General features: G+C 40.0%; 1 protein-coding gene across 6 annotated transcripts in view; it reads left to right on the top strand.

The window, feature by feature from the left end:
- The window catches only part of CTNND2 (catenin delta 2), a 924,887-nt gene that overhangs the window by 257,276 nt on the left and 642,449 nt on the right, over positions 1–25,162 (top strand). Inside the window, exon 1 of one of the 6 annotated variants that reach the window (XM_053242883.1) lies at positions 4,893–5,046. The exons of the other annotated variants lie outside the window; for them this stretch is intronic. The gene's annotated coding sequence lies outside the window, so the exon portion shown is untranslated. Of the gene's footprint in view, positions 1–4,892; positions 5,047–25,162 lie in introns of those variants that run through there. 6 annotated transcript variants of the gene reach the window in all.

Here is a 25,162-nt window from a genome sequence, read left to right as displayed (position 1 = left end):
GTGCTCATTGTGGGGGCTCAAAATCTGAGGGATGAGTTAGATCTCCCTGTGCTGGATGAGGTTACATTGTTGGGGACGCCCCCACATTGGGGACACCCCCCCCCCACATTAGACCCAGAGATACCAACCCAGAAGTATATGGAATTCAGGCATGTGTCTGATTTCATTTTATTAAGAAATGAATTAAATGCCTGAATTCAGGGTGAACTGACCCCTAGGTCTCAAATGCTCTGTGATCCAGCATTGTATTGTGAAATGGGTACTCAAAGAAGCACAAAAGCCAGGCCAGAACAATCCAAATGTTAAAATCTAACCCATTATCAGATAATGTCTGGAAGAAGTGAGAAGCTGAGCTTTCACTTCCTCCTGCAAGGTCTATGTTAATCTTTGTCAATGATTGCTCTGCTATACTTAATTGCTCTCTATAGAAATTCCACTCTAGGTAAATGCACACAAAGAAAACACCTGTAGATTAAATCCTTGTACTAACACCTTTTAACACCTTTTGGGACAGGCTGGCAAATCTGGGACAAGAAAAGGTGCCCATTTGCAACTCAGAGATGCAGATTTGCTTTGGGCAATGTCCCCCCCGTCCAAGCTTACAGAAAATGGGATTCAGATCTCCCTGGCCTGCCTGAATAATTAAAAGATGATATCCAGAAGGTAACAGCAAGTTGTCACCTTTTGGGACCCAGAAAAGATGATTTTGAATAGGCCCTATGGGAGATCAAAGGAAGATACAACTATAAAGAATGAGGCCTACTGGACAGGGAGCTTGCAATCTTGCCTAACAAGCATACTTGCTCAAGAGCCATCCCAGAGTTTGCTGCTAAGCCACGGGGCAACAAGCAGGAACTCTGTCCAGGGACAGGAACTCTGTGACTTCTGCTGCGTAGTGAGAAGTCAAGACTTCCCCAACCATGGTGCTCTGACTCTCAGCCTTGCTCTGAGCAAACTGCATGCTTGATCATCGCTCTAAAAGGCTCCTGTCTCCAGCCACAGCCTCGCTCCTTCAGCTGAAAGCCCCACCGTTCTCAAGCCTCTGATCCTGGTAATATGTAATATGCTGCCTTCACAAGCCTTGGATCCCTCTTCCCTCCTTTCTACTAATCACTGCCATCCCTCTCCTAAGCCCTCCCTCCTTCCTTCTTCTCTCTAAATGTTTTATTTAGGATTTGTTAGATTATTAGATAGCTGTAATTACTGATTGCACACAAATATGTTAGTTAGGCACATTACACTACACTTTGAATTGGAAATATGTTTTTAATGTGGATAATTTTATCCTGATGAGCAACTTTTTATAATAAAGCCCATTGAACTTTCTGAGTGTGTCTCTCTCTATCTCTGTTTGCGTGCCCAGATCCTACATGGTCACCATCTCCAAGAACCAATTCAGTTTGTGTATGATATGACTTTGCCTCTTTCCCTCTGAGAATGTACAGAGTGCGAAATCAGGTGTAGTTCACAACAACATTCCCTCGGAAGGAGCAGGTATGCAGCTTGGGGGCACTCCTGGATCCAGACTTCACCCTGGTATCTCAGGTGGAGGCTGTGGCCAGGAGTGCTTTTTATCAGCTTAGGCTGATTCAACAACTGCATCCATTGACAACCTCAGAACAGTGGTGCACCAGCTGGTAACTTCCAGGCTTGACTACTGTAATGTGCTCTACGTGGGGCTACCTTTGTATGTAGTTGAGAAACTTCAGTTAGTTAAAAATGCGACAGCCAGGCTGGTCTCTGGGGCAACATAATATGGAGAGACCATATTATGCCTGTTTTGAAACAGCTGCATTGGCTGCCGATACATTTCCGGGCAAAATACAAAGTGCTGGTTATTACCTTTAAAGCCCTGAATGGCTTAGGTCCAGGTTACCTTAGAGAGTGCCTTCTTCGGTCTGATCCCCACTGCATGCTAAGATCATCTGAGGAGGTCCAGCTCTAGTTGCCACCGGCTCGTCTGGTAGCAACTCAGAGGTGGGACTTCTCTGTAGCCGCTTCTAGACTGTGGATTGTGCTCCCTTCAGAAATTTGAATTCTTTATTGGCATTTAGGAGAGCCCTGAAGACCTACCTGTTCGGCCTGGCCCTCCAGGGTTTTTAAATTGATTTAAAGGGTTTTTAATGTATCGGGTTTTGATAAGGTTTTGAATTGTTTATTTTTTAGCTGTTTTATTGTATTTTAAAATTTTCATTCCCGATCATTGATTGATTTTTACTGTTTTATGATATTTGTGAACCGCCCTGAGCTATTCTGTAAGGGTGGTCTAAAAATCGAACACACAAATAAAAAAAAAATTATTTCTCTGTGTAAACCACCTGAGCCATTTTTGGAAGGGGGGGGTATAGAAATCTAATAACAACGACGACGACGACGACGACGACGATGGTGATGATGATGATGTCTTTCTGGTGCAGAGGTCCTAATTCTCACTATAATTGGTAGGCATTAAGCACTTGGCCTTAAAACATGCCAATGATATGTTCCAGGTCCTGGAGGCATTTGGGCTGGCCCAGCATAGCTTGGCATCATGGAGCTGGCAAGTACCCCATTTTGGCAGGAATTTGATGGAATCCTGGATCTTTCATGGAATTTCTCCCCAAGATACTAGTGGTTTTTTAGGTGGTTTTGTCCATCCTTAGGTCCATACTGCTGTGCTAATACACATTTTCATCCATTTCCCATGGCTGACATCATGACTAAATTACTCAAGAGAAGTCCTGCTGAAATTCATTTGAATGAGTTTTATTCAGTTTAATATGAATTGGACTTCCATTTAGATATACAGTGTATGTCAAATGCAGCTCAGATATGAGCCATCTAGAGAACAATTTGTTGTTGTTATTTTATTAGATATGCATTGCAGATGCTTCAAATCAATACTTAGTCATGATAAATAACAATGGCAGTTCTGTCTATAGAGTTATATTTGTTTGGATTTGATATCAGAATTCAAATTACATTTTAAAATAATAATAATTGAAGTTCAGCAAATCTCTTACTGACATTAACATTACAGCAACAACAGAGATAAATGCAAAGTGCTGTGTTTGCGGAGAAGGAACCCACAAATACACAGGCGTAGGATGGGAAATACATGACTTTGCAATAGCACGTAGGAAAAGGATCTAAGGATTGCAATTGATCACAAGCTGAACATGAATCAGCACTACAGTGCAGTTGTAAAAAAAAGCTCATGTGATGTTAGGCTGTATAAACAGGACCAAAGGGGCCCACATGTTTCACATCCTAAATGAAAACAATGACCCACATGTTCTGCAGCCTAATAAATTGCATACTTGCACTCCAGAAATGATCAAATTCCGGAGTGCAGGTGTGCAGTGTAAAGGATAAACCCACTGTCACTTTGTTAAGAGCCCATAAAGGCATGCGTGGATTGGCACTGCCTGTGTTAAGGTGGTGGAATACGTGAGCTGTTGTTTCCAAGTCACAAGAAGTAATAGTTACACTTTGGTTTCATTCACACAATCACAGCAATCTTGGTTAAAGAGTTAATGAGGATCCCTGAGCACTTTAGAGATGGCGATTATCTATCCTGGTTAAATCTAAGTTAACCTCAGTGGTTTGGCCAGGATTGCCCAGAAATTCTGAATTCTCACAATAAACTCCACAGGGCTTATTGATCTTGGTTGACTGTCTAACTGTTATCACTGTGATTGTGTGGGTGCAGCCTTTATTCAGTATGACTCAGACCTTATCTGCAGTTCTGTGTCCAGTTCTAGGTTCTGCACTAGAGGGCAGCACAGATAGGAGTGTGGAAAACAAGCCCTATGAAGAATGGAGGAACTAGTTGTGTAGCCACGAGAAGAGGAGACAAAGGGGCATATGATTGCACACTTCAGATACCCAAAGGGCTGTCATACGGAAGAGTGCAAAGACATGTTCTCTGCTGACTCAGAAGGCAGGACTGGAACTAATAGGCTTAAGCTACAAGAGGGCAGATTTCAACTGAACATATGGCAGAACCTATGAACTTCTTCATGGTAAGAGCAGTTGAACAATGGAAGCAAATACCAAGGGTGAGTGCGCTGGCTCTCCCTTGCTGGGTGTCTTCAAGCAGAGCCTGGATAGTTAGCTATTGTGGATGCTCTAGCTCTAGATTTTCCTGCATCAGGCAGGGGGTTGGACTAGATGACCTATCAATCCCTTTCAGCTCAGTGATTCGATATATACTGAACTTGCCTTATTTTATGTGCCTAAAATTAATTATCAGTACTGCATACATACATGAAGTGTCTGGTACATCTTTTAGTTTCTTCTTTCTTCAGTTAAATAATCTCTAACTGTATTTTTCTGCAAAGTTCACTTAACTACCCACGTGCTATTGCAATGCAGCTCAGTGAACTATATTTAAAAATAAAGTTTGTTCATGAAATAGACGTCTTTGATTTCAAAGCAGAAATGGCATTAAATGTAAAGTATGCATGGTTCAAAATGCACTTTCTGTCTGGGAGATAGAGCAGTAAGTGACAAATTAAACATATGTTACCATAAAGCAAATGTAATCTCATTTTTATTTTGGGATCTAAATAAAACAACGCAGCGATTACACGAAGAAACACTTGGAGGTTCCAGTTAGGCTAATGGGAGGGTCCTTTTGTGATGAAATGTTGCATAAAAAATAACAGAGGGGAGGGCTCCATTCACTGTTGCCATGGAGACCTTTGTGCCTGACTGAATTCTATTCTTTTCTACTTTAAGGCTGCAGCCATTGGGTCTTGGAATGTATTTTATATCTTTTTTATTTTTTTCTGCAAATGTTGCATGTTTAAAAACCAAAGGAGAAAATTGCTGGTTTGTGTTACTTGACTGGTCACAATGGTTGCTGGCATTTGTGATTTAAAATAGTATGCATATACTTTTATATATGATGTAAGAAGGGAGATGACTAGACCTGCTTGAACTACTGCTTTGGGAGGAGAGAAAATTCACCGTTCAGCTTTGTTGACTGGTTGTTTACTGACTGCTGGATATTTCTTTTTCAAAGTTCTCAAGGCACATTAGTTTGCAAAGTGTGCTGCAAAGGTAAAAAAAAGAAAGAAGCTAAATTGATATGTGTTTTTCTTACATTTATCAGCATTGTCATGTTTATAAGATTTTCATTAAAGTTTAACTAGCTTTCTGAAAGTAGCTGTAAAATGTACAGAACAGTTAGCCAGATCCGCTGGGTGAGTGGTATGAATGATAATTTTAAAGGAAAGATTTTACACGTTCCTAGCAACTTATTAATACTTACTAAATATATCCACTCTAATTTAGAATTTAGAAATAGAATTTAGAATATATTTTATAAATATATTTCCACAATTGCTCTCTGTTAATGATTTGAAGTGCAAACTTGTTGCTTTCTGTTTTTACTCAGAAAAATCTTAATTTCCTATTAATGCTTTGTAGTAACAAATGTCTTTCTAATTTTTATTTTAGGTTTTAATACAGATAGAAGTGAAATGTGTACTTTCCATAATCAAAGAGAGCCCTGAAATTACTAGCTTAGTTTAGGAAGTTTGCATTCAAAGAATTCAGCTAATAAAATACATTATTAATGGTTACTGACAATAGTATATGATTATAACCTCATGGATGAACTGCTATGTAGCGCCAGAGCTGAAGAAGTCCGTGAGTGACTGCTCAGCAGATTAAATAAATGAACCAATGCCAGTAGCTGGATGTGCCTGAAACACTCATAGCTGCCTTTCTTTTCAAGTTTTACTCAGAATTCTGATCAGTATACCTTTTAAAAGGAGGGATTTAATTCAAAATTCTCTTACTGATGCCTGGATTTTTATGTAAAAAAAGCAAACAAAGCTCCAGCCAACCTCTTGACATTATTGATTATGTAGTAAAGGAAGTACAGTAAAGAAGTCTACTAGTGGCTTCAAAATTATTTCTGACAAAACATACTCATCTGTTGCTTTATGTAGGAGGTGTATGATGCATTCCTAATATTGCATATAAGGAGTATTTGATTAAGCTAATAACAGATTGCTTTATTTCATTGTCCAAGCTGAGTAAAGCATATGGTTTATAATTGTATGCTCACAAATGCTTGCATGACTCATTTGGGGCGGGGGGGGTAGAAATAAGTGGAATTTGGGCATTCGGAAATGAGAGCAGGGTGGCAATAATGAAATGCATGTTTAATATGTCCATTACTAATGCATATGTTGTTTCTTCTTCTTCCTTTTTGCCCGAACACAGATATTTTTCCTCTTACACCAGTAAAGCTTAGCAGCTTAATCTTATGCTAAATGTTTTATTTGCATCTGAACATTCTACATGGAAGAAAAATCTTGTTAGATTTTCTAGCTCTTAAAACTACAATAAAGTAGTATTAATCATATTATGATTGGAAAATCTCTTTATCTGTGGAGAATGTAATTGAAAATACTAAGTGCTCCATATTTTAGAAATGGTTCTCCAGTCAATCCAAGCTTTGTAAAAAAAACCTAAAAATCTACTTTAGGACCTACAAGATAATTTTGTTGTTCTAATAACCCATTTGACATTAATGGAAATTATAAACCAATTATACTGCCTCATATGTTGAATGATTACCTCAGAGTCTGTTTCTTGGGATGCGAAAAATGTATACATGGGTGTCATATTAGAACTTATGTAGAATGGAATTTGGTTAGTTTGGTAAGTGTGGATTCTGAAGCGGAAATACTTTCAGTTTAAAACTACTATCAACAGCAGTGCTGCTAAGAACATTTAGATGAGTTACTGTCAAACAGCTCATTTTTTAATATGTGCAGCAACTCATTCTTAACATGTGCCGTATTTTGAATTGCACATGATCCTTGGAATTGCTTCTGCCGACTGACTCACTTCCATGTATGAGTTTGAGGCACAGGCAAAGGACTCTTTTACCTGTTCCTTCATGGTGTGACTGTGAAGTGCTACAGAAGCCTTGGCCATGGTCCTTTCATTTCCTCAACTGCTGCTGGCATCCCTGTATGAGCCAACACAGTTAAATGGGAGCAAGCAGCTGAGATCCATATGGAAAGAACCAGGCGCGGCTCATGAACTCTCCTCTGGGGGGCAGCGGGCGGCTTCTTTAAGGTAAATGGAGCCAGTGCTCCGTGCCGCCCAGCAGCCCCCGCGGCGGGGAATCGCCTCCGCCACTCACCTGGCCGCTGGCGGGGGCTCGCCTCTGTGGGAGCCAGGTGAGTGGCGGAGGCGATTCCCCACTGCGGGGGCTGCTGTGCGGCACGGAGCACTGGCTCCATTTACCTTAAAGAAAAAGAACTCTGTCCAAGACTTGATTGCTGTTCATATTAAGGAGGAGGGGATAATGAACCCTTTGCCTATGCTATGTGTCTGAAGAAAACAAGTAATATCTATCTGTCTATCTAATCTCTATGCTGCCCTTCCAAAAATGGCTCAGGGTGTTTTACATTAAAACAAAATTAAAATCAATTAACTATTAAAATCAAAAACTGTAAAAACAACATCAAACCATTATTAAAACAGTACGGTTTAAAAACATTTTAAAAACCCTGGAAGGCCAGGTCAAACAGATAGGAGTTAAGTGCTCTCCTGATGGCCAATAATGAACTCAGATTATGGATTTCTGCCAGGACTGCATTCCACAGTCCAGGAGCAGCTACAGAGAAGGCCTGCCTCTGAATCGCCACCAGATGTGTTGATGCTAACTGAAGATGGACCTCCTCGGATGACCTTAATGTGTGGTGGGGATTGTGTAGAAAAAGGCGCTCTCTAAGATACATCGCTTATCTTAGAGAGATTACATCACTTGTGCAAGCCAAAGCAGCTGTGGACCATTAAAAAGTCCATATGCGGAGAGCTAGTTGAAAAGCTCCTTGTGACTGGATTAAGGCCCTAGGTTACCAGTTGCCTGTACCTACTTTAGGCCTCGTTGAGGAAGACTTGTGAAGTAATACCTTTACAAAATAAGGCACAGGAATATTTAGATCACTGATTGATTATACTTTTCTGATTTGGGGCACATGAGGCAAATCTGTGTTTGCTTACAGTATGCTCATATCTGTATTGTCTTTTGTCAAAGTGGTGTGTATTCCATCCCCTAGAAAGCAGATACTAAAGCAACTAGCTGATGCATTAAAATGCATTGCTAAATACTAGCATTAAACAGTACTTTATATGCACTCTTATATTAATGCATGTATCCTATGAATTGTCGGTTTAACAAACTGAAGCCAAATTTATACATTAATTAAGAGATATTTGGGAGTGTATGAAAAGCTTTCCCATGTGGAGAGGAGAAACCAGTTGCACAAAACAGCTCCCAATGAGAGATGTACATTTCAATCATGCCAAATAAACCACCTGGGGGGGGGGAATGGAATTTCACTGACATTTAAATCACCCCAACCACTTAGGTCACACCAATAATTTCACACAAAGAATTATATTCATGTGATTTTCTGTTCTAGTGGTATCATATGAATTGGGGGCTCTAAGGTAACAGATGACCAAAGTTATACTTGCTTTAATGTCATTGATTTTAGGGAGTGAATGTTCAGATTAAACCATCTTGTGTTTGTCAGAGTGTAGAATGGGATAAACTTTAATCTCAGTAAGGCTGATATGAAGAGCCAGTTCCTACACCACTTGAAGCAGGAGTTTGTCCTAAACGCATAGATGTTCACAGAAGCATGAAGTAACTTAAGCTTTCCTTCAATCCATCAAACACAATTATGAAGAAATACAACTCCTTCTATTGTTTTCCCTCTTGCATTGTGGAACTATGCTGCTTTTTATTTGAACCAGTTTCCCACTATTAATGAGACAGGGACATCTTTGTTAGTCATACTAACTTGTGCTTGAAGAAAAGAGAAATAAATATAACGTGAAGGCATTAATGCATGCAAACTCTGAACCTGCTTCTGAAATAGAGCTGCCATCAAGTTTCACCTGAAGTGAATTAATTGGAAATTTGAAGTGCTGGTCAGACAAAACAACTGTAAGAATTGGGCAGAAATTAAAATATATTTACCTGAATAGAAGACTTTGAATTTAAAATAACCCTCTTGAAAAACAGAGGTTAAATACAGGTTATAGCTGTATTTCTAAATTCTACATTTCTAAATTTAAGATGACCCCCCAGTTTCTAACATCGAATAACTTGGAAAAAACCTAGTCTTGGATTTAGAAAAATATTATGATGCCAGTTTTTGCTTGGTATCTATCTGTTTTGATAACAAAATTTAATCCGGCTGGGAAATGGCAGTTGATGCAAAGATTACATAAAAGAGAAATCCTGAACTCCGCCCATCCCACCCACCCACCCATCCCCAAAAAGAAGAGCAAAACAGTCATTGACTTCGATCCAAAGGTATCCTTTTGTTAGTAGAAAGCCTCTTCCATTCACTGAAGAGCTGTTGCGAACTTAATAAGTGTTTTGTGAGAAAAGTAGCCCCAACTCCACAGAAGTCACTGTTTGTACAAACTCATACATAACAGTTTGAACAAATGCTTCTCATAACCTTATTGTGGACGATGTAAGAGTTCGTGCTGTAGCCTATATTTTACTTATTCACTGAAACTGTTCTCATAACCAGGAGAAATCAGGCTAAGGGAGCCTAGCCCAATTTCCCCTGGCCGTCTGCTGCCACGGGGGCTGCACAGCTCCCGGCAGCAAACTAGCAAAACCACCCCTCCCCTTAAATGAGGTTAGCGGAGCAAGCGCTCCGCTAACCCCGTTTGGTGGATCGTGTGCTGCTGCAGGATAGCTCCACACCATGGCAACACACAGGGAGACCCCCGCCGGGAGACCTGCAAGCAGGCTCCTGGGCTCAGGGGTCTCTCCAGGATGTCCGACGCACTTGTGTGGGGCATACTGGGACTTCTGGGGGCCGCGCGGCCCCAATCCCTGCCTTGCCTGCCAGCTCCGTGACGGAGTCAGTAATTGTGTGGGCAGCCAATCTGGCTGTCCAGAGAGGAGGCAGTGATGGTCTGCGGGGAGGTAAGCGTTTTCGAGCTTCCTCTCCACAGATGGCGGGAGCCTCCTGCAGCGATCGTGAGGATCGCGTCACTGTGTTTCTCATATTCATCTATATACACTGTAGCTAGCATTACAAGAAACCTTGTACTTGCACAAGAGTTCGCAAACAGCACTCATGTATTTTCTACTTCTGCATAGGGTTATTTGGATCTAAGCTACTGCTTGTTGTTCTATAGCTTGAAGTAGTAAAGTGATTAAAAGTTGAATACAGATATGCTAAGTAGTGAAAGTGGTTTAAATGAACCTTACCACCTTGAAAATAAATTCCTCAAATCTTTTTTACACATGCCAAATGTGCGCAGGCTGAATATGTGGAAGCAGGATTGCCCATGCTGTCCTTGTTTCTAGCCTCAACATGTCCATCACTTATTTGTGTGCACAGAGCCAATCACAATGAGAAAGTTAGGACAGTGGCCGTGATCCTCTCCCTCTCTCTTTGTGTGTAAAGAACTTCAGAATGCAGTAAATGTACATTTAAACCTGCCACACTTCAGAATGTCTTAACTATTCTCACTTGAAGCCTGAAATTTCTCTATTTTCAAAAAGCTGGTTTTGATTCTCATATTCACAGCTGCAATGTGAAAATCTAGGATGTCACCTGTACAAGGGTCAATGTAGTAACTTTACTGTCACAAGCCACAGAAAAGCATTTGTTTTTGCCTATCAAAGATATGTATAATTTAGTATTAGTCATCATCGTAGTATGGTAACTTCTTTACAATAATCTGTGTTTAAGGAGACTTGCATAAAATTATACAGAGATGCAATAAAAAGGCAAAGTACCAGAACAGCTAGAATTTTTTCAGTTTGGAAGACATTTTGGGAATTCTAAATTTTGCTTCTTTTTAAAGTCAGATGAGCTATTTAGTTATTTAGTACAATTTTAAAGATGTCTAAATGAGAGCCACCTGAATTTTAAGGAAATCCATTACAGACTAAAAAATAATGCAAAATTCTTGTAAATTTTCTCCAGGGTTTTGCATATTTGTATTCAGTCTGTGCTTTTAACACTGTTTCATTGTTTTGTCTTTTGACAGCAGAATTCATACTGGGATGTGATTTAGAGGTGTAGGTGAAGTAATGGAACTATGTGACCAGTTATGTACACTCCTACTGTATACTGTATTGATTTTTTGATTGATTGTATCTTGTTCACTGTCCTTTTGAGTTTGCATATTTTTGCCAGGCACTTAGCAGGACAAAACTGGTTATGATGTCACGGTGTAACATCGTAACAGCATAACATCATCCTCTGGACAGTTGCCAAGCAGCCAGCTACTTTTTCGCTTTCATTAGTAGAAGTAGCAGTGGCAGCAACAATAATAATACAGTAATAATAAACCATATTACTTGGTTTGTTCATTTACATTATTCTGTCTCCAACCTGTAGCCCTGTGAAGTAGGTTAGCCTGAGAGATCATGACATGTCCAAGGTCACCCAGTGAAATTGCATAAATGTTTACTCTAAAGTTCTTGTGCAGTAGCTGAACAAGCAGCTGGGCTAGTCAGGGCTTATCTACACTGATGGGCCTAATAAAAGTCTACTTCAAAAAGCAACATAAGCAGCAGCCCCTTATAACTCCAGAATGTAATTGACTGGCAGTTTAATAAGATAATTTATGTTGTAGGTGTTCCAAAGTATTTGAGCCTTGCTTTCTAGAGGTATGAGCAGATCAGATTAAATCAGCAGGGGTATAGCAGGTAAATTTTGAAGTGCAGGCGCTTATCATGATAACCCCCATGCCCCCACTAAGTGAATCACAGGGGAACTATCCTATAGGAGACTGCTCCAGGATGTGCGTCAGCCTCTTAATTTTGTTGTTTTGTCCTTATCTGAGAATTCCAAGCTTGTTTACAGACATCATAAAACATGGTACACAAATATAATAACATGACAAAAAAAATTAGCCATTGCCTTTTACTCCTTCTCTTCCACTTCTTCCTATTCACAGGGAGAAGTTGTTCTTTGGCCTCTGTGAAGAGGGAGAGGCTAGTTCCCCAGTCAATTCTTTGATAGTGAGAAGATAACACTGATCTAATGTACAAAATTGTAACCATTACTGAGCTAATTACTCAGTATTTCATTGATACTGCTTTTCAAAAAAGTATGAAAAACACAAGCCAATTTTTTCTGCTTAAAAAGCAAATCTATTCAAAATAAATCTCTTTATCATATGAATATATCAATCAGTTAATTTGACTCAATTGGGAGATTCCTCCAGTAGATGGGTACTCTAGGCGCCCATCTCTGCGTCTCCTTGGACTAAATAAACATAACCTGAGGAGACACACATGATCCTTGGTTAATGGCACACCTGCTCTGTTAAACCATGCTAACAGCTGGGTCAAAAAGCCAGGCTAGGAGGTGCTGCCCTGCCAGGATTGGGTGTAGCCTAACCCAAGCTGGGCTTCCCAGGCTGCACATGACACAGCCTCACTGTTACTTTCTCTCTCACTGTTTTTCTTGCTCGTTTTTGCTGTTTCTCTCTCCTGCCAGTACCACTGGAGCAATCCAACAGCATATGCCGAACCTTCTGCAGCCTGGCTCTGGAAAAAAGGGCTAGATCACCATTCTTATGCAATCCAACTACACCACACCCCTGATTATCAGAGTGGAGCTTTATACTACAAATGTTTGTTGGTTTGTTAGATTTTTATACTGCTCACCCAGATGGCTCTATACGGTTCACAAATATAAAAACAGATAAAAATCCAAATAAATAACTCATTACAACAAAATTAAAACCAGTTTAAAATCATTTCATCACTAAAGGCCATGCTAAATAGATATGTTTTTAGGGCTCTTTAATGGTGCAATGGGGAAGCAACCTGCCTAGAGAGCAGGAGGCTGTTGTTTCAAATCCCCACTGGTTTGTTTCCCAGAATATGGGAAACTCCTATATTGGGCATCAGCAATATAGTAAGGTGCTGAAAAGCATCATCTCATACTGAGATGGAGATGCACTGATAAACCACTCCTGGAGTGGTTCACTGGAGAAGCCAATGGTAAACCACTCCTGTTTTCTATCAAAAAAAACCACATGGCTCTGTCGTTGCCAGGGGTTGACACTGACTCGACAGCACAACCTAAATCTCTTAAGCCTCTAATATCCATATAGTATTGGATGGATCCAATTTACTGCTGCATTTGGAGAAGCTCCTTCCATGAGTAAGTTGGGGTCCACCCCATTTTGTTTAATCATATGGTGAATGACCTTTGGGGGCATAGTGGGGTTAAAAGTTATTGGATCACTTTCTGTTATTGTAAATTATTCTTTAGACTATACTTTATTAAAGGCAGGAGATACATCCAAGCTATATAATGTTTGTGATATATGTTTCTCCTAAGCTAACATTTTAAAAGTTTGTGTTTGTAGCCCAAAACAGTTTTCCTAAATCTAACAGAAATGAATAAGCAGTCAGTTTTACAAAACATGTTTTGTTTGTTTTTATGTTCCTGGTCTACCTTTGAGCCATCAAAAGGGCCCCAAAGGGGCACACAACAATTTGAAATACAATTTAAAAACAAACAAAGCAGTTTAACACAAGGAAGATTAAATAAATAAAGCAATCAATAAAAACGGCCAAATAAAACCACGCACTGCAGCAGCACTGCATTTGTCAGTGCCAGTAAGAAAACACAAACATTCTCAGTCAACTGATAAGCACCTCCAAAATAGACAGTCTTTATAGCTTTCAGAATGGGCCGAACAGGTGTCATACCAAGAGGTTGTTCCTTAGGGAGGTTTTCATGCAAACTGACTGGAAGCTTTCATTCTTGCTTTGATCATTCATTCTTATGAGCTGCATGAGATTGTTGATTGTAGGCTATTACAATTCTTATTGTTGCAACAATGATCATAGGGTTCTAAGGGTCCCCTTATGTGACCAATATAGGATTCTTTTGGTCAGTGCTGGTACTGTGAACACTGACACTTAAGCCTAAATAAATAAATGCACACCATACTTCCCCCCCCCCCACAAAAAAATTCAATTTTTATTAATTCTTAACAATAATATCCATAACAATCATAATAAACAAATGAACTTCCCGTGCACCTCTCTTCGTGAAGCAACAACTATACAGTTTACCCTTGCTATAGTATTAGTACAAAACACAAATTTAAACTCTTAAAATAAAATAAAAATTAAAAAAAACCCATTAATCTACCCAACCTGCATTTAAAAAAAAAATTTCAAATCCTGCTGTAAGATCCATAGTGGAAAAATAATTCTTTAAAGTACAACAAAAACGGTTTCCAATCTTCTTTGAAACCTTCTAAGCTTTGATTTCTTATCAGTGTTGTAAATTTTGCCATCTCCGCGTATTCCAAAATTTTTTATCAACCAATCTTCTTTTGAAGGCAGTTCATTACTCTTCCATTTCTGTGCATATATTATTCTAACTGCCATAAAAACATATGTGAAGAATGTTAAGTTATTTGTAGAAATTACTCCTTGTGTTATTCTGGGTAGGAAGGATTCTGGCTTCTTAGGAAATGTCATTTTAAATATTTTCTTTAATTCATTACATAATCATGTCCCAGTAGGCCTTAGCCCTCCCACAGGTCCACCACATACCTGTATGAAAAGAGGTACCTTCAAAATGCCCACACTTCCAACATTTGTTTAAAACATTTTTATACATTAATGCCAGTTTTTTTTAAATGCACACCATACTTAACAAATCTCTCATATGAAACCTAAACTCAGTGGCTTAGCCACCAATGAACAAGGTGGAATGAAGGCTCAGGACTGTGAGTCTCCAGGGGCTGCCAGGCAACTCTTCCAGCTCTCTTCTGAGCTGGTCACTTGGGCGCAGCACTGCCCACCATGCCAGATGCTCTCTGATGTCATCAAGATGTTTTCCACACCCGGCTTTTAGTTCGCATCTCCTCCAGAGTGTTCACATGTTGGCCACCTTTACTCCGAAGTCCCTGAGAGCTATCAGGGAGCACTTCACACAAAATTCAGGTTTTTCACTGCATGTTAGAGTTTAGCCTGATTTATATCCAGGGTTAACAAAAATCCACTTTTTGCATCTGTTTTTGGGGTCAACTTTGAATTCGCAGTAAATCCTCACAGAAAACCCATGGTAAAAGCCTGCTGTCTGGGAAAGCTCCAGGTGGCACAGAACTGTCCCAATCCCATTGAAGACAGGTGGCCGCTTTGAGGTAGGCTCGTTCTCACTGGCATGGGATAGTGTGCTGCACTGACTGGCTCAGTAATGGCAGGCTGTGTCAATGTGGCAAGCATGGAGTTGGAGCTGAACTTGGCACTCAGTGGCCCCAATGGTAGACACTGATCTGCAAAGGCAGACTGGTGGACACCTCCTCAGATCTTGCCCCAAGGCTGCCTCCAGCCTTGCTATGCCCCTGTTCTGAACTTACTTTAGGAAGATTAAACTACTTACAAGTAAAGAAGACATTGCCATGATCATGTTTTGTAGATATGAAAGGAAACTATTGCCATTCTGTATCAAATTACATCTCTTCAGATCCCCAAATAAACCAAATGTTACTGCATTTTTCTTACAAAAAAGAAAGTCGCTGTTTAAATCTGCATATTAAGATATGAAATAAATCAACAATGCTTGCATGATTAAAAAGAACATGATCCAAAATGCAGATGAACTATGCAAGCCTCAAGCATTATTCTTATGAATAAATGCAAGAACATTTTAATTAATTAAAGGGGCACAGGAATGCCCCTTTAATTAAGGTGAGTAGGGGGAAAGGTTCTGCTATTATAAGCCTCAGAATTGATTATAAATATGACATTTGTTGAGCTAATAACTTGAAACTTTGCATGCTTGATCTACTAGACAGGGTCTACAAATGTGCCTAATTTCAAAGCAATCTGATAAAAATTGCCACAAGTACTGCAAGCTAAATGGTGCTGAAAATTGACACATGGTTCCTTTTTTGTTTCTTTTTGATAAGTATCATATATTTATTTAAAGTCTGATGAACATGACTGGTGTACTCTGTTCAGGCTTGTCTAGGAGAGGTGCTTTTTAGTGGTTTGATGAAGTTTTGAGCCCTATTAAAGCCTATGGCTAGCAAATCCTAGTAAAGTTAAACAGAGCATGGCCATCGGTATGCTGATGTGTTTGCCAGTACACTGACATTGGCATCAACAACCAGCTAGTGGATTCTGTGGCAAGTGCACTGCCTGCTCTGTTAGTGGTGGAATTTGAGCTCTCAGGGAAGTGGGGGAGGGGGAGACATGGAACAGGCAGATGGGGAAAGCTAGGTGCGTAGTTAGAGCAGTATGGGTAGGGGGCAGTGATGGTTTGGGGATGCATCATATTTCTATCTTATGTTTCTTCTTAGATTTTCCCTTTGGGGACAGGGAGCCTTTTTAAAAAACCATTTCTCTGTGTATACCACTTTGGAAACTTTCATTGAAAAGTGGTATATAAATGTTGTTGTTGTTGTTGCATGGAATGAATTTGAAGATGCGCACACACAGAAACACACCCATACCCACATGCATACAGGAACACAAACTCATGGTCACAAACTCATAAAGGCAAGCAGCACACACTCACGCCACACCAACCTGTGAATGTGCATGCAACACAAAGCACACATAGAGAAACATGCCACACATACTTGTGTGCAAACATATATCTGTGTGTGCACACAAATAATTAGCTGTTGAGATGAGTAGAAGTGAGGATACAGGATATATTCACTCAAATCCCTTCTGCTTCTTAAAGTTTTACTTCTTAGTAAGTCTCCCTAAGATTGCAGCATCCTTTCTGTCCCCCTCCCCTATCCTCTCTTGTCTGTGATGAGCTAATGAACATATGCGAAAATAATTTAAAAACAACATGATTTCATTGACGATAAGAAGTCCTATGTCACTTGTTGAATAATCTGCACATTCATTGATCCTGTTCTCGTGCTCATCCTAATCCGGGCGAGGGACATCCAGCATGGGTTAGGTTGAGTGTGAGAACCGCTGGGATTGAGCCCAGCTCACCTAGCCCCACTTTCAAACCCAGCTGTTAGCCAAGGTTAAGGGTCCCTTAACTCGAGCTAACTGCTTGTGTGTTTGCTGGGACCATGTTTAGCCCCAGCAAACACAGATGAGCACCAAAACCGCCTGTCTCCTGGGGGGAATCCTCCAATGCATCTCATACGTAACGCAGTGCATTGTGGGCTTCATGGAGGCTGGGACGAGTCCTGGGTTTAGATCAATCTGCCCTACTCCACGCTGCACAGAGCAGGGCAGATCGTGTGGGAGCGTGCTCCGTGCCCCCATCAAGGACTGAACAATCGTCTGGGGGGATGGAAAGGTTTGGGAAGCCTTTCACCTACCTGCCCAGCCCGCCCGCTTGCCCTGTAGGTCATGTGAATGGCCCCATTATATTTTAATTCTCAAATAAGTTTTGCTTTAGAACACTTGAAGCTTTCAATCTTTAAACATAACACTTTATATTGCTAGAAATTTCAAACAGAATCTAAGGGTGTGCTACTAATAGCCCTGAGTATATGGAACTGCATATAAAGGTTTGGTCTTCATGAGTAGAAGTAAATAATCTTAACTTTAGAAAACAATGGGCAACATCCAAAATAGCACTGCACCAGCAGAACAAGCATTTTTCCTTGTGTGTGGTGGAATGATCCCTCCTTCCCTCTGCAGCCTTTTGTGCCACCTCAAAATATGTCCCTGAGGCTTGTGGGATTCTAAGGGACATATTTTAAGGAAGGACAATCACCTGCAAAGGAAAGGAGGGATAATTAAAAATATTAACCCTTCCCCCTTGCACAATGAAAAACACTGTTCCTGACATTATATGAGCAACATACTAAAATGATGCTTGCATAACTTACATCACTTTAGAGTTGTAGTCTGTGGTGGGAAAAGGCAGTAGTTTCATGTGGATAGGCCCAAAAATTATTTGCATATTTGCAGCAAAACCTGCTGATTCCAGCAGAGGTGGCAGGTTCTATATTCATGTATAGGTATTGGCTGACATCCAGACTAGCACTGCACTGAGCGAAAAGTGCCGCCTTCCAGACTGGCAGTGCACCATCATGCGGATGAAGGTAGGGGTGACTTTCAGCTATCATCCTTCTCTCTTAAACCTTTTGTACACCCCAAAATATCTCTCTCAGAGGATTACATGGCCTTCAGGGACATATTTTTGTGGTGCACAGTAGGTTTCAGAGGTAGAATTGCCTTTAAAGTAATTCCCATTGAATTTGCATCAAAATTTGCCTTGACCCTCTTACAGCTTCCAGGTTTCCTTTAGAGAAGAAAAAACAGTTTTCCAGTTATATAGAAAAATAAGCTGATAACTACTAAGCCACCCAGGAAACTATTGTTATGGAGCAGCTAGATAAAATAATAATAAGTAGTAATTGATAAGAAATTGTCTTATTTCTTTATAAATTGTCACCATCTGAAATTTTATGGAATTCTTCAGATGCTAAGTGGAAGTCTAATGCCAGATGCGGAGTAGACATAATGATGAATTATGGTTAGCATGAATCATGGTTTCATTCCTTAACCCTGGTTAATTTTCTAAATTGTACAGTTCAAGTGTGTGTGTGTGTGTGTGTGTGTGTGTATTTTCATTCATTTTGGAGGCCTACTCAGTATGGAGTCTCTCTTTTGAGTTGTATGTTTGTTAAAGGCACATCTCTGTTTGTTTCTCTAGGGTTCCAATTTGGTTTTTTAAAGCCCAGTTGTTTTGACTTTTGTGTTTTAATTACTTTTAACCACATATTCACTACTGCCTATGAAGCAAGACTTGCAGTGCTCAGATGAAAATTGAAGTTTGGAATGTAGTTCTTTGAGCACATTAAAGGATCAAATTTATGAAGATCAGCAAAAAAAGAGAGAGAGAGAGAGAAGTGAGTCAATTTATGAATGTAAGATTTCTTTGTGGAAACTTCTGACATTGAAAAGAACTTATCAAAGTTAATTCAGAAACCCCTACATGGAATGGCTCTTTCAAGTGATTAGACGGTTTGGTGATTTTTTAAAAAGGTGAAGGTTGGGGTGATTTTGGCAGTCAGGGGGGTCATTTCCAGGGTCAGGGTTCATTTCTGGGGTCAGAGGGTCATTTCCGGGGGTTAGATGGTGGTTTTCAGGGGTTTGGGGTAATTTTCAGGGGTCAGGGGGTTCGGGGATTCATTTCCAGGGTTGGGGGATCATTTCCAGGGTCCATGGGTCATTTCTGGGGGGTCAGGGGGACATTTGGGGGGGGGGGTTAGGGAGGATTCTTTGAGCTTTGTATATTTTTTCATTCGCTTTGCAACTGCGATTCCCCTAACCCCCTGTTTGCCATTCAATTCAATGGTTCTCCACCTGCAAATTCACCAACCGCGAGGGTTTCCAGGAATGTAACCCTCACAGTTGGTGAAGGATGACTATATATATGTTTGAAATCTTAGAAACTAGCAAGCAAGTGGGTGACCATGCATGCAGCAGGGTGCCAGGATGCAAAGAGGTTGGCTCGGTAACTAGCTGGCTGCCCTGCCCCAAGCCAAGAGGTGAAGTTGCTGGCCTGGCTTGGGAGAACAGGCTGGGTGACCTGTGTGGGACGAGGACAGTGTGTTTGGTAAACCTAACCAGGAGATGAAGTTATGGTTAAGAAGCAGGGGCCTTGAGAACTCTTCACCTAAACAGCAGACTGAGCAGACATACAGCTCAGCTGGTCATCAGCTTCACAGTGGTGAGCTGTATTTCTTCTCAAATTATCAACTTTTTATCAAAATAGGGATATATAATACCATTTTATGCAAAGTGGAGACTATTTTCTAAATTTTATGCAGAGTAGAGGCTATTTTAAGACTTTTTTTGTAAAAACAAACTTCATATATATCCACTTTTTTATCATGGATATCAACCTTTTTCTCCATCTGGACCTTGCAACCCTAAGTAGGATGCTGCCTCTCAGCTCCCCATGTATAATAATAGGGATAATTATACTATCCTACTTTATTTAGATTCTGTGGGGATTACTGATATGTGTAGTGGTTTGAGCACTTAGGAAAGATGCTATATAAGTGTGAAGTATTATTATTACTCTTATTATATATTAACACATTGCTCCTATGTTTTATGTGAGGGTTCTCCCCCCAACCCTATATTAGGCCAATTGTCTATCTTCTTTTTCTTTCCTCCTCGATAGCTTGAAGAAAATAAGAATTCCCTGATCCTTCCATATGTATTCTGTTCTCACTAGTCACCAATAATGACAATTAATACCTTGAAATTAAATAAACCAAACTGAACTTCTGATATGCCTGAGTAGCTTAACACTAGTCTTGATACACTCTCTTTGATACTCTTAGTTAGAGAAAAGAGAAGCCCAGAGAAGTTCTGACACTGTGAATCCTGTTCTCTTATGACATGTTAATTTAACTTCCAATTTCCCTATATCATTTAGTTGTTTTTGGAGTGCTAGGCTGACTTGGAATCCACCTAAAATCCAAAATTTTAGGTCCTCTCTAAAATTTTGGTCTGTCTGATGTTTCAAAGTCTGTGTATGAGTCCCTTAGTTGTTACAGTGATTAGTAAGAATAATTGTGTTGCTGGATCACACAAAAATCCAGCATTCTCTTTCCAGACAAATACCAAATGGTATTTGTATTTCCAGACAAATACCAATGGCAAACGCCTAAGTAGGCCATAATGATGATAGGAATAGGAATCTGGGGGGCACTCCCCATTCTGCTTCCGATGGCACACGGCAGCAAATCATCAAGTCCACAGAAGAGAAGGCACTGGGTTTCTGATGCCCTGTCCACTTGTGGCATAGTTGGCAATGAGGAATTCCCAACATGACTCTGTCCACATCAGCTGTGACATCACTGCCCATGTATGAGGAGCAGAGAACTTATGGAGTAGAGTCTGGGAAGGCAGGTGGAGACTTTCCCATTCAGCTTCATAACACTGAGGAGTACATGAGCTCCCCTAATACAAGGGCCAATTGATGAACACAGTGCAACTCAGAGCTGCAGGGACCAAGAAAATGTCCTCACATCAGGTGGATGCTGCTTACATGTTGCCATTTAGATGTTTCTAAGTTCAGATAGAAGTTAATGAAGAAAGGATACTTTCCATATTTTATTGCTACACAAACCTGTAATGCTTTTTTTCCATAAGAGCCCTAAACCAAACAAGAAAAACTAAAGAAAATTGTTCACAACTGATGACATTAATTAATTGTTCCTGCTGTTGTACCTCTAAATGTCAGTTACCACAAAGCTGGAGATAAAAATCAATGTAAATGATATAGGTAAAACCACACGGCTAAACTTGCTGCCTAGAGCTTACAGAATGAAAGTGCTGGCATCTTACCAAGCATGCAAGATATTAAAGTGGGCACCCTAAGATAAATATCTCAGTTTAGACATCCAGTTCATGTGGATTATAAGTGATATGGCCTCTCTTTTTGACACTTCAAAATAAAAAGCAGCATATCTTCCAGTGTGCCATGAAGGATTTATTGAGAAATAAAGATTACTTCTTTGCTAAACTATATTTCATTACAATATACAGTAGTTACCATTGGAAGTTATTTGCCATATCTGAATGCGGTTTTCTCGGAAGCATTTATTTATTTTATTTTATTTTATTTTTACACTTATATCCCACTTTTCCACCAAGGAGCGCAGAGCGGTGTACATGGTTCTTTTTATCCTCACAACAACCCTGTGAGGTAGGTTTTGCTGGGAGAAACATGACTGGCTCAGAGTCACCCAGTGAGTTTCATGGTTAATGGGGATTCAAACTCAGGTCTTCCCGGTCCTAGTCCAACACTCTAACCACTAAACTATGCTGGCTTATCTTGGGATGTCAAATGTATCCCTACCACATAGCTATTTAAATTTGGTATGTAAACAATTAGTATTGTCTGGTATGGAGATGCACTGGGATTTATTGCATGGCATAAAGCGGCCATGCAAGTGAGTCCTCAAGACTTGCATTCATTGGGAGACATCAAAAGCTTGAAAGAAAATAGAATCAAATATCTTCCAGTTAGTGCATCTCTAGTGTGTGTTTACTGTTGTCCTGTAGCTTTTCACTTTACATTTGCAGATGTTGTGGCTTTTGACTGAGACAATACAAATCTAATTTGAATATATTATTAATATGAGCATCTCCATTCCCCTCTCCTCCTTCAAAGAAGGAAGCTTGATGCACTATGGCACACAGATATTTTCAGTGTTGTCAGTTGGCTGGTTTTACAAAGCAGTGTTTTACATAGGCACATATGAAGCTGCCATATACTGAGTCAGACCATAGGTCTATGTAGCTCAGTATCGTCTACACAGACTGGCAGCGGCTTCTCCAAGGTTGCAGGCAGGAATCTCTCTCAGCCTCAGGAATCTTGGAGAAGCCAGGGAGGGAACTTGGAACCTTCTGCTCTTCCCAGAGTGGCTTCATCCCATAAGGGGAATATCTTACAGTGCTCACACATCAAGTCTCCCATTCATATGCAACCAGTGTGGATCCTGCTTAGCCTAGGGGACAAGTCATGCTTGGTACCACAAGACCAGCTCTCTTTCCCTTAACTATATCACTCAATGACCAGAAAACAGGAGAGAGATATGTCTAATGAAATGCACAAGTACATCCTCTTCACCGCTGTGAGATGCTTCTTGTTGTCTGGTTCTCACTGGTTGTAGTTTTGCTATGGGTATAGAAGGTATTGAGAGAAGGAGCAGGGACAGCTAGACCAATATCTACCAAATGAAGCATGCAGAACTCTTAGAAATATCTCCAATGCTCCTTTGTTCAGCAGGAGAAAGTATATCTGACCTGTGAGGAAGACCATTAAAAAAATGAAAGAAACTGGAGAGGGTGAGAATACAATTAGGTTTAGAGACTAATATAGAATCTATCTTTGCTTTCAAAGGATGTTCTGATACACACTGTAATCTTATGAACATTCTTCTGTCCACAAGGATTTCTTTGTTTTTGTATTAACATCACAGCTCTGTCATTTTCCTTTAGTTAAACTTTAGCTTTTCTGAGGCAGAGATGGCACATTTACAATGATCATCCTGAATTATACAACTGGGAAATTACCTCAAACTGTTTCTCTCCTGTTCTGTGGCTGATGTTTTCTTCTCTTCATTGTCCTAATTTGTTCAATGATACTGTTGTCATTTTTAATTACAGATTACTTTCTGTTTGTTTAAGGAACTTGCTGTTCATATTATATTGCTTAGGGGTTATAAGATCAATTGTGCTTTTATGAGAGAGTTCTGTTCCAGAGGAACAAAATATATATGACAACCTCAGAATAGGCTGCTGGAAGGATTGTGCAACTTGTATAATGTGTTTTCTGCTGGCTGAAGAGAGACATCCCTTGATTAAATAGGATTTTCTTGTCCATAGAAACATTAGCACCCTAATTATGCTTGCTTGCATGCTTTTGGTAAAAAGGGATTTAAATATCTTTTGGTTGATAATAAATCACAGTAATGAAGAGACACAATTACCAGGACAGGGGTAATTTTAGTGTTGAAATGTTTCCTTTCCAGATGATAGCCAAAATAATCTGAGCCTTCACATGAACAGAAGCAGAGTTAGGTACGACAGATGTGTTTTTTGGGGGGAACAAGTGCATTACCACTGTATTATTCAAACACTTTGTATACTGTATGTCCAGTGATGATATCCTAGAGCTGTTTTCATCTCTTCCTTTCAGAGAATCTCGTCTCTCTTTCATTGGTGGACAGAGTTATGTTTTGAAACATGAAACCCCTGTCCTGGTAATATTCTCATGTAATTCAAGAGTAATTCTTTTAATAAGCACAAAATTGTGCAAATGGAGTGGTGCAGTAGACAGTCATTACTTCCAATGGCCATCCATCACACAACTTCACTTGCCAAATCTTGTTGCATTTGTGCAAGAGCGCTCTTCTGCACTTGTAACCCAAAAAATGTTTTATGTGCATGCAGCAGTTTCCGCAGTGTTTACATCTGTGGGACATGGTACAGTATCAGCCTCTATGCAAAAGTGGAAGAGAAAAGTCACCTCAATGAGTTTTGCACACCAGAAATAGTGGTGAGTTTCAAGCCTCTGTGCAGATCAAAACAGGGATTAATGCTGATCATTGGGGTAACTTGTTGTTCTGCTGCTTATTCTCCCTTCAAATTTATATACAATTAGAGCTACTTAATGGGCAGTCCAGTACTGCTACAGAATTCACATCTACATGTCAGGTTGAGAGTTGAAAGATGGGGAAATAAAGCAGTGGTTTTAATTTAGGGCCAAACTAGATGTTACGTTAAACCCATGATTACCGACTTTTATTTTATTTGATAAACAGCTGGATCACAGCCCAGCAGATCAGGACTGCAAGACATATGGGGACTTTCACCTTTCCCCGCCATGGTCCTGATCCAGATCCTCCCACAATTGGAATTTGTCAAGGGAAGAAGACTCTCATTGATGCCAGTATCCTGATCCACAGGGCTCTGCACCAACTGCTATTTTCAAAAAGAAATGTTAAGCCTGTCTGTGCTAAAAATGGGCTTAATATAGCATTTTGTTTGGCCCTTAGCCAGAGAGTTTTTGTTACTGGCCATGGAGAAGCAGCCTTGGGTTGGGGTGGGTTTGCAAAGATGTGACATTGCTTTTTCGGGACTGGTAATGCTGTAGAGTTAGCACTGCCTGTATACATACAAAAACACAGTTCTCCACCACTCTCTCATCACAAGGAAGATGCTGTCCTGGACATTCAGATTACTAAGAGAATTAGTAAGTGTGTTTACTAAACTGAAGCTACTGCTTGTAGCTTCTTTCTGTTTTCAGAATGTCCCACTAGTATATTCAGCAGCCAATATGATATCAGAAGGATATTTCCTTTTTTCTATTTGATGTATTTTAGCAGTTGGAAAGAAGTAAAACAAAATGCATCAGCATACAGCAGGGCTCTTAATAAACGTGGATATGCTAGTTTCTTATGGTACCGTTAAATATCTTTTTCTTTAGCTCATGGGAGTTAATAGCCTTTATTGTGGCAATGTAAACATGGAAGCAAACATTTAAGACTACTAGGTGTTCTCACAGAAGCCTCAAATCTATTTTAGCCTCAAAGCTTTGTTTATGTTTACAGTAGTTTTCCTATATTCTTTATATTTCATTAGGCAGTAGGGGAAGCAGATGAAGTC

The sequence above is a fragment of the Hemicordylus capensis genome, chromosome 4 (assembly GCF_027244095.1).
Source record: "Hemicordylus capensis ecotype Gifberg chromosome 4, rHemCap1.1.pri, whole genome shotgun sequence".
Taxonomy (NCBI): domain Eukaryota; kingdom Metazoa; phylum Chordata; class Lepidosauria; order Squamata; family Cordylidae; genus Hemicordylus; species Hemicordylus capensis.
Note: the sequence above shows the minus strand (reverse complement) of the source record. Positions and strands in the feature narration are given on the sequence as shown.